The 10,278-nt window shown below is 34.7% G+C and overlaps 1 long non-coding RNA gene across 1 annotated transcript in view; it reads right to left on the bottom strand.

Annotated features, from left to right (window-relative positions):
* Positions 1 to 324: 324 nt before the first annotated feature.
* Positions 325 to 10,278, bottom strand: part of LOC135321043 (uncharacterized) — a 34,526-nt gene continuing 24,572 nt past the window's right edge. Inside the window, exons 2-3 of the long non-coding RNA XR_010380455.1 lie at positions 4,870 to 5,039; positions 325 to 672 (exon numbers count right to left, since the gene is read on the bottom strand). This is a non-coding gene — a long non-coding RNA (uncharacterized LOC135321043). The remainder of the gene's footprint in view (positions 673 to 4,869; positions 5,040 to 10,278) is intronic.

Here is a 10,278-nt window from a genome sequence, read left to right as displayed (position 1 = left end):
TAACATTTCAAGCTGTTAAGTCTCTGATAGAGCTCAACTTTTAAAACCCACTGAAAGCAGTATTTAAAAAACATAGCTTTTCCTCTCCAAACCGCTGCTATAGGATGTTAAAGAACTAAAGTCATTTTCAGATAATTGAACTTTAAATGTTAGATGGAGTCATCATTTCTTTTCTAGAGGTAAATGCTATCTTGTTCTTCTCTGGTAATGCTGGCTGCCCCATCTTTGCACCATTAATGAGGTTTTACTTTGTGGATGTTATGTGCATTGATTTTAAAATCTTTAATTGCTTCCTCTTCAGAACAACCGAGGAGAAATTGCTTCTCTCTTTCTTCCACGTTTTCTTGTTTTGTATCTAGCCCCGAGTAGCAATTCCACACAGACGAAGGACGATTTTTAAATACACCGTGTATCAGAAATAGTGACATTTAGTCAATATCGATTACCTCCTCTCTAATATAAGAATTATGTTATATGATTAGCAAAAACACAGAACTGGAATCCAGAATCAGATGTAGAACTAACTCTATGCAACTTTTGATCAAAGAATATTCTTCTTGCCGGCTCCCATGGAATGAATTCTTCATGCACAGACTTCAACTTTGTTTCTTCGTCTGTTGGCTGGTTGGTTGGTTGGCTTGGTGTGGTGATGAGAAATATCTTATGGATGTACTATAAAATAGGGAAAATCAAAGTTAGTGATATATTTTTCTTTTGCATTCCGTTTACTTGGTAGAATGGAGGTGGGAGGGCAGAAATTAAAAACTGTAAGGTTTTTTGGGGGGGTATATTAGAGGGAGGAAAAATATCAAATTCCCTTGACTGCCTTGATCAGATTGTATTTTCTTCTCTACTCTGTGTCAACCATCTTCTCAGAAATCCATCTTCCTTAGTGCTGAAGAGGACTCATTCTACAGTTAAACTAATCAGTGCCCACTGGGGCGGTCAAATAATTGCATTGACCATAGGCCTGAGCATTCTCTTCATCTTTATTTATATTTGCATTTACTGATTTATTTAATGGTGATTTGCAGGGAGGTCTGCATAATTCTTTTTTTTTTTTCAATTTTGAAAAGAATGGTACCACAATTTTAAAATCTATTATTAGTGAGCAATTGGTTTTCACATTTTGGGGGCTACTTACTCTAAATAAAGCCACTGTGAATATTTACTGTGGACATATGCGCAAGTATTTTTGGCAAATATGTGAAGATACAGTTGCTGGGGTCTGGTTACTGATATTCAAATGTTCTCCTCTAAGCAAGGGATGGGAGCTTTAGTCACCCTGTGTCCTCACCCACTCTAGAAAATAAGAGATTTCTTAGTCTTTGCTCATTGGCTGCTTGTTGTAGTGTTTCTGGCATTTTAATTTATTGGCATTTTCCTATTCGTATTGAGCTTGGGCATTTTTTCATTAGTTTCAAAGTCAACTTAAATTTTCCTCTTTGTGAAGTGCCTAGTCAGATCTCTTGATTGTTTTTTATGTTTTTCTCATACCGAACTGTAAAAACTCCGTACACCGTGTTTATTATTGCCTTCTCAGCAATATCTGTGCAGTTGTCCTAATTCCTAGGGCTCGTCTTGCCATCTCTCTGTTGGTTCTGCCCTCAGTACAGAGTGGTCTTCCTCATCTCAAGTCACTACACTTCCCCTTGAGATCACCACCATTTTTATCTACTCAGTAAAGTTTTCTTTGTTAAGTTAGCCATTCTCTTATGCCTAATTATTCTCTCCCTTTTTTACTAAATCATTCCTTCCGTTTTCAAGCATGTTTCAATATCAAGATCTTTCCTGGTCTCTGCTGAACCAAGTAGAACTGTTGACATGTTGCATTGGAAATGGTTCTGTCAGTTTCCTTAGAAGTCAGATTGTGGCTAAAGTACTCGTGTGGTGTTACTTCTTTCTCATCTACTTAGACATGTTTTTGCCATTTTTTGTTGCTGTAGGTTTAAACCTGAAAGTGAATAAGTAAATTTAAAAGTCTCATCTTCCTGCAAAAGCCTAGAGATACTGAATTTCATGGGATAATAGAGGAAGTAGTGCACATCTGTTAGAGCTACGCGTATGTATACATTTTCCTTCTGCGTGAAGGATGTAAGGTATCAAGGATGCAGGATCCATGATCCAATTTATTCATTTGTTTAGTACATTAGAAAATGTCTTATTGACTATCTGTCATTTGTAAACAGTGTGCTTAGTCTTTGGGAATACAAAAATAAATAGCACACCATTCTTTGCCCAGAGAGATGCAGTTTAGAAAATGGAGAAACTGTAGCTAATGGAAACTGTGGGGCAAAAAAAATATAAGGCTGTGCACCAAAAACTAGAGGAGTCAGGAAGACGGAGAAACTTTGGAGTAAGAAAAGAAGTCGTGGAAGTGAGGACATCTGAACCGTCCAAATGATTGAACTGAGGAGTTTAGATGAGTAAAGATTGCAAGGATGCTTCAGGTGGACAAAACAAACAGCCTAGCTGCAAGAAAGAAGAACTTACAAAGTACATGTATGTGCCCTGGATTTTATGTTGCAGAATGTTGATTCTCACACCTGAAAATGCATCAGAATCACATGAAAAGCTTGTAAAACAGAGACTCTGGACCCCATCCATAGGGTTTCAGATTTGATGGCTCTGGGATGATGCTTGAGATTTTCATCTCAAAAAATTTCCCAGTTCATTGTGGTAATGCTGGTCTGCGGACTTCATTTTGAGATCTGTTGGTGTTCATTTATTTTTTTTTTTATTCAGTTCAGCCTGACAGTTCTGTAAAATGTGGATTTGAAGGGACAAGGGGGAGGCAGTGGTAAACTCAACCAGAATTGTTCAGGAGCGTTTAGAAGAGCCTGTGTGGTATCAGGAAACATGGAGGTGGTAGAATGGACTTAGAAGTGGAGGCTATTAAGAAAAAGAGTTTCAGTTGGTAAGAAACTAGGGTGGAAGAGAAATCTAGGACAACTTCCAAGCTTCTGGGGTTTATGTGTGGATGATTGTGCCACATACTGATAAAATGAAATAAAAGCAGACAGAAATGTTTCAGAGAGAAGATGGTAATTTCAAGTATGCATGGATTTATACAGAAATACGTAAGGATATTCTCGGTACCCATGTCCTTCAGGCAGCTGGATATTAAAATTTAAAATTCATGGACACCATGGGAGAAAATTACACATTTTGGAGTGATCGATAAAGATGGTAATTAATATTGACCCAAAAAGAGAGGAATGGAGAAATATGTTTAAAGAATTACCATGAAAGGGAAACTGGAGGGAGGCAGAGAAGGCCAGGAAACTAATGAATATCATAGAAGCCAAATGAGTGAACAACTCCAAAATGGAAGGAGTTGTTTCAAAGTGTAAGCATACTGTGGTCATTGCTCAAATTGTTTTAAAAATTTCTGAGGAAATAAGAGGGAGAAGCTAGGATTTGAAAATACGGAAAAAGAAAGAATTGGGAGAATCTACTAAAAGCTTATGACTGTTAATGAAAGCAGAAGACAGGACAGAGATATTTTTCAAAGACACAGAATTGTTTTTTGAAATACTAAGTGTTCTCTGTATACTTTATAAGCATAAATAACTGGTATGATAATTGTTCAAAGACCTGTCCTTACGCAGGGACAGGCTGAGAACCAGACCCAACACCCTGCACTCCATAGTGCATGCATTTCTCTGCGTCTGGTGAATTTGCATGAGAAATGGTTGCAACAATCAGCCTTCTGAGAAGTTCAAGTACATATGTTGTAAATGCCAAACATCAGTGTAATTTCAGTATAGTCTGCAATAGATTACTCTTGAATTTCATCCAATTAAGTTAGAACTAAATTGGTTTCTTTCTGCTTCAAGATTCTTCAGGAGTCAGGCTATGGGAATTTTGATGGTGTTCTTTACATGTTTCTACTTTACCTCCCAGAAGCTGATACCTCAAGATGCTTTGCTTCTCTTAAAATTGAAAAAGATACGTATTTCCTACATTTGATTATGACACTTTGCTCACCCCACTTTAGCTCACTTGTGCAAAATTGAGCAGGATGACACGGAGACCAGAAAGAGATAACTCAAAATTGTATTTATTTTTGTATATCTTTAGTGGCTCTAGTGAAGCAAAATTAGCTATTTCCACCACTTGGTTTCTTTGTGTCACTTTGTAGTCACTTTTATTGTTGCCAAAATCCTCAAGATGCTAAAGACTTCACTAATTTTCAAGAGTCCAATCTGCACTTATGTTTTACTGCCACCAGGTGTTACAGATGCAAGTGTTTTGCTAACTCTGTCTAATAACCTGGAGACATTGGGATTTGTTTGGCTCAGGTGCACAGAGATGATGTAATTTAGGAATAAAAACATCCAAACCCTATGAAGTTTATGTAGAAATTAATAAGTAAGGTATGAAAGATACATATAAATTACTCAGACTATCAATTCACAACACAGGAAAAACATGTCAATTTAATAACAGCTCTTTTCTAATTAAAATACCTTTTATCAAAGTTCTTAAATGTTATCACATGCAATGTTTTTATTTTCCAATGGAAAAATATTGTGAAGACAACTCAATAAAAAATAAATAACTGTTCAACAAAATATAAATATATTTCTAATTTGTATGTAATTAATGTGCATTGGGTTACATTTGAAGTGCTTCTATTTAAAGTTTCTTTTATATTTAACTAAAAAGAACAACATCCTTTACTCTTGGCTGAGTGACTCTCAAGTCATTGTAGACAGGTTATTTTAATGATAAAAGATAGTTGATTTTAAGGAAATTTATATTTTGTATGAGTCTGTGAAAATATCAATAGAGGCAATACTAATAAAACTTCAAGTGTAAAATATACTTAGAACAATGAAGAACCAAAACCAAAGATTGACTCACATTCATTAGACTGATTAAATCTTTATTATCTTCTTACACTTTGAGTCCTGGTCTACACAGTGCTCCATCACATAGACGTTAAACATGGACTCCTTGCGTGGGGTACTCAGGATTCAGCGGTAAAAATGAAACCTTTGTCTTTTCCACGATATTTTCATGACATCTGCAGTCTAGTAAGGAAAGACAGATAAGTAGGTGTATAATTATTACACAGTATGATGCATTTTCTGTTAGGAATAATCATGGGAAGGAGGGCTTAGCCCCACAGATTAGACAGGCTACATGCTCTCTCACACTCCCAGGATGAAAAAGCCTTTCTGAACATGATGACTAACCACATTCTGTTCTAGTCTAATGCTGAGTTTAGAAGATGATAAAATAAGGGTGGACAGTGCAGGCTGATCAGGTCCTTCTTGATAGTTGGAGAAACAAGGCTTTGGCTTGTCTGGATGGTCTCCATGGAATGTGAGAAACCTCTAAAACAGAAGATTCAGCTTGGTATCTGGAACATATTCACTCATTGTTGGAAGAGAAATCATTTTTTCAGACCAACTCATTCATTTCCCAGATAAGGGAGCGGATCCAGATGAAAGGGGAGATTCAGGACTCAAACTCTGATCTTTTCATCCCAAACACACTGCTTTTTTCCCCCCACTTCATAATCCTGCCCTCACCTTTCAGATTATCTTGAGAAGAAAATATTTCCAATTTTGTGAAGAAGTTTAGTGTCTTACATTAATCATGATAAAAGAAAAAAATACATTCATGTCCATCCTACGGAAATAGGTTGTCACAACACAGCACTCTTAGCGATCATAAAAGTGTCAATCTGAGTTCCAGGAGGAGGACTTTTTTCTGTAATACTCACTTTAAACACCTTTTTATACATTGTTTAAAAATGAAATGAAACAGAAAATTCTTTATGAGTAGCTACTACCGGTACTTAGAACGTTACCTTATTCAAAATGAAATCATAAGTGTTCAGAATGTGCACTATACTGTTTATATTGTTAACGCAAACTTTTGTACCTAAGATGCGAATTTTTCTTCTTTGCTTATTACTTTGTCAAACGTCTAACAACAGGATCTATTCGATATGTCTGTTCTTGTAGTCATAGAAACATGTTACATTATTCATTTTGTTGTCTTAACAATTTTTTCTCTCTTCTCCACGTAACAAAAAGACAAGTAAATAAGTGACTTCAATTTATCATAAACACAGATTTCTTTTTATATTCTTTTCTGGCATAATCTTCTTGTAAGTATTTTCTTGAAAAAAAATGTGTATGGAATACATCTATTGAGTTATTAAAATTACTGAAAGCAATATAATTTCAAAAACATGAAACTGACTGTTTTTCAGACATGTTATATTTTTTCCCCTTGAGCTATTCTACCAAATAAGAATAAATATTAAATCTATGCATGCAGGGCTGGAATTATTTGGAAATCAACTTCCATATGTTCATTTGATTTTGCTTACAATCTGGTGGCCTTGATGTCACTGGCACCTGCCATCTGGGTAAAGTCATGGCTGCCTGTTAAATGATGGACATCTCATTGAATATGGAAATATCAGAACAGCAAATATAAGTGTTAATACAGAGCCTTGTGATTATGAATAATGAGCTATATAGAAATGGGTGTGGGGAGATCTTTTAAGTGCTGTATTGAGCCCCTGATGATAACCAGTCATGATGATTCTTTTAGAGAGAAGTAAATGACATTTAATAATATCTCAGAAAATAAGATTTTAAGAACCTACTACCCGACAATCTCCAAAGGATGCGGTCCTCGTATTTTATATAATAGAGGGGAGTCATTTCAAGATTCTAATGTGTTCTGCTTTTTATGCAGGTACTGGGGACTGAACCTAGGTCCTCTAGCATGCTAAGCACGTACCACCACTGAGCTATTGCCCTCCCACAAAAGTGTTCTGTTCTAATTGCTCACCAGATAAATTCCTCATTAGTGCGTGTTCTTGTAACATTTTCCAGGGTCAATGAGCACGTATTGAGGACTTACTCTTGAAGTCAGTTACTATCGCCAAATTCCTATTGGATTAAGTGACCTCCCAGGGATGGAGTTCTCTGTGTTGGAAATTTGATTTCCTTAAGCCAGAATTTAATGCTAAAGAGATTTATAAACAGCTGTTGGCCTTTTGTTTGTGTAACTAAAGCACAAGAAAGTATCTAAATATTGAACAACCTTGTTCCCTTTGTGGAATTTTGTTGACTGAGAGAGATAAAAATTTGCTTCCAGCCAGAATTCTTAAAGGTTAAGTGGAGTCTATATTCTACCCATGCTTTTTTAATGAACTACAGAAGAAAATTAATGTATATCCAATTCAGTTTACTTTACACAGTCCTCTTGTAAATAAAAGTATCTGTATTCCAGCCATTGTTTATTAAGTTCCTATAGTGTTCAGTGCACCATCTATGTGATGGGTGATGCAAAGATGATGATGACATAACAAATGTTCTAAACTAAAACCAAAATATCATATTAACTTGGAAATAGCATTTAAATAATATATGTATAATAATCACAATACTATTTTAGGTCTCTTCTGAAACAGAAACACCATACATTAGCTTTCTTTTGCCAAGTAAATTACAGAATATGCTGTATTTTTATCAATATTTGTTATTTCTCTAAATTTAATTATTTCACCAATATGATTTGAACATTTACGATAAACAAGACCCTGAAAGAATCATGCTGGGCTTAGAAAGATGTTTTAATAAATCATGGCTTATTCAGGGCACTTGTAGTCTTTTAAGGAATTTAAGCCTCTTAAACATTAAATCCTTTGAAAAAGCTCTTGGATCACAAGAGCATTGGGTGTTGTGCTGAGATTCGCTGTGACCTGCTGAAGTAGATTGTGTCAAACTGCCTTCCCTTCTAGATTTTAAACCAATTGAGAAGTAGAGGGCATAAGAAAGATATCTACAAAATAATACCTTTATTACCAGTACAACAGACTAGAAAATATTGATTGGACAAGAAAAGAGGGTGAATTTCCTATCTCTTTTCCCCTGAATTGAATTCGGTTCCAGCAGCTCATGTCTTAATGACCTTAACTCGAGGGAGAGAAGAGAAGATGGGTAGTCAGAAGGAAGGAAGATGGGAAAGAAAGCACACTCTGACCTAGTCTTGGGCAAAGCACAACTACTTCCTGCAGGAGGGCGGGAAAGAAATAACGTCCTGACAATAGAATTGGATGGGAAGGAGAATTTTCTCTTAAAAAATAGTCTACACCATTAAAGAAAGACAAATTAGAAAACCCAAAGCAAATATCAAAATCTGTAGGAGTAAAACAACCAGCAAGAACTGGAAAGACAATATTATGATTGTTACTTGTGACTACTACAACTGTAATGAAATAAGTCTAACATTAGGAAAAGAATGACAGAATACACTCTGAGAGTAACCAAGAGTGTTATTTCTCTGCATTCTAACTACATGCTCTGAGAATATAATGAATCCTTTAATTTAAAAGTGTTTCAACAATACTGAGTAATCCAGTTACCTAGAGGTATAAAAGCTTTTTAAAAATGCCAATTGGTAGGGACATTGCCAGAAAAAGGAAAATCACCCATAAGATCTATTTAAAAAATACAAATTACAATCATATAACTTTACAGCTAGAACTGACCACAAACCCACATATCTAACTTAATTCTTCTCTTTATTTAAAAAAAAGTGTAATATTAAAAAAATTTACCTGAAGAGGTTGAGTTACCCAAAATCTTACAGCTAAGCTGGTAGAAAATTTGGATCAAGCCCTGTTAAATATCTTTTAGGTAACACTGGATATTTAACTTTTAAAACTGTTATGATAATTTGAAGCTATTATGAAAAGTATGTATATATGTATGTGAAAAAATTGAAAAATAAAGGGAAAAAAGGGATAGAAAGAAGAAAAAAGAAAGAAGGAAGGGAAAAATGGAGAGAGAAAGAGATAAGAAAGAAAAAGAAAGAAAGAAAGGAGGGAGGGAGGAGGAAAGGAAGAAAAAAGAAAAAGAGAAAGTGAAAGGAAGAGAGAGATAACTAATGGCATACGAATTGTAGAAAAGATAAAATATAAATGACATTTTTAAAGGGAAAAATAATACTATAATATCTCTTCTACACCTGCATGCATCAAATGATTATTTTTCCATGGTTGTGTCTACCATTGATCTCAGTGAGATGGAATTCTAGAATAGCCAAGGATGAAGTTCATGTCTAAAAGAACAGAGACTACTGATTTGTATGCAGTATCTGAGCTCAAGAAACCCTGAGTTACATGCTGGAAAGAAAGTATCAAAATCTGTTTGACTTATGAAGCCTAAGGTGCCCTGAACACTTGCTATGCTACCTCGGCAGAGATGACTTATGTTGATATCTAGAACATAAAGGAACTGCTTCTTCAGTGACCGAGAAGGTAATAGAATCCCGGTGTTATAATTTCTTAGTGGTGTGATCTTTTTGGACATGTCACTCAAAGGTTGACCTAATAATGCTTTGTCTTTTAATGGAGAGTATTATAATACTTAATACAAAGTTGCTGTGATAATCAAACAGGAAAATATGGGGTAACATGGGAAAAGTGGAAAGAAATAAATACACAAGAGTTCAGTGAAGAGAGATGAGCTTGTAAGGGAAGTCTGATCTAACTTCTGTGGGATGGGGTATGTCTTCATGACAGGCTTGATTTATTACCAATAGAGCAACTAATGTTCACTTAAGATTTTTACTTACAGAAAGTAAAATTATTTTGTCTGTTTTAGAAAGGTCTTCTGTTTTCAATGTGTTGAATATTAGTGAAAGCTAAAATAGAGAAAAACCAGGTAAGAGGTGATTACAGATATTTGGTGTCAATATTAGGTCTGTCTCAGTTTTAGATTATATTTTGATTCATAGATATTTTCCAGTGTTTTTTGTGTCTGATATTTGTTAAAAGAAGTAAAAAATAAATAGGAAATTAAACTCCGAATGTCATGACCACAGCATGACAATTGGTTATTGATTTTATGCTGCATCATTCTAGTAATAATACAAAAGAAAAGAGAGAATCCACAGATAGGAAAAAAAAAAAGAAGTAAAATCATTTTGACAATTTCATACTATATACTTTGGAATAGACTCTATTTTCTGTCATGAAAAATAAGCACTTTAATTTAAAATTCTAACTAAAACAGTCAACCATACATATCAATGTTTACCACAAAAATAAAGGTAAATGCTTTGCAAAATTTAATACTTTTTAAAGTTAAAATATCATATATTAATTATCTGGTTTAAACACAGGAGAATTGCTCAAGAATAAGTTGATTATAGTCCAGAATTCTAAAAGAGAAAGTGTCTTTTTAGTAGGAGAATCAGAAAAGAGACATCTGATTATGTTTATTGGAGATAAATTAT

Source organism: Camelus dromedarius, chromosome 3, assembly GCF_036321535.1.
Source record: "Camelus dromedarius isolate mCamDro1 chromosome 3, mCamDro1.pat, whole genome shotgun sequence".
Classification (NCBI taxonomy): domain Eukaryota; kingdom Metazoa; phylum Chordata; class Mammalia; order Artiodactyla; family Camelidae; genus Camelus; species Camelus dromedarius.
The sequence above is the reverse complement of the archived record's forward strand: the minus strand, read 5'-3'. Positions and strand labels throughout refer to the sequence as shown.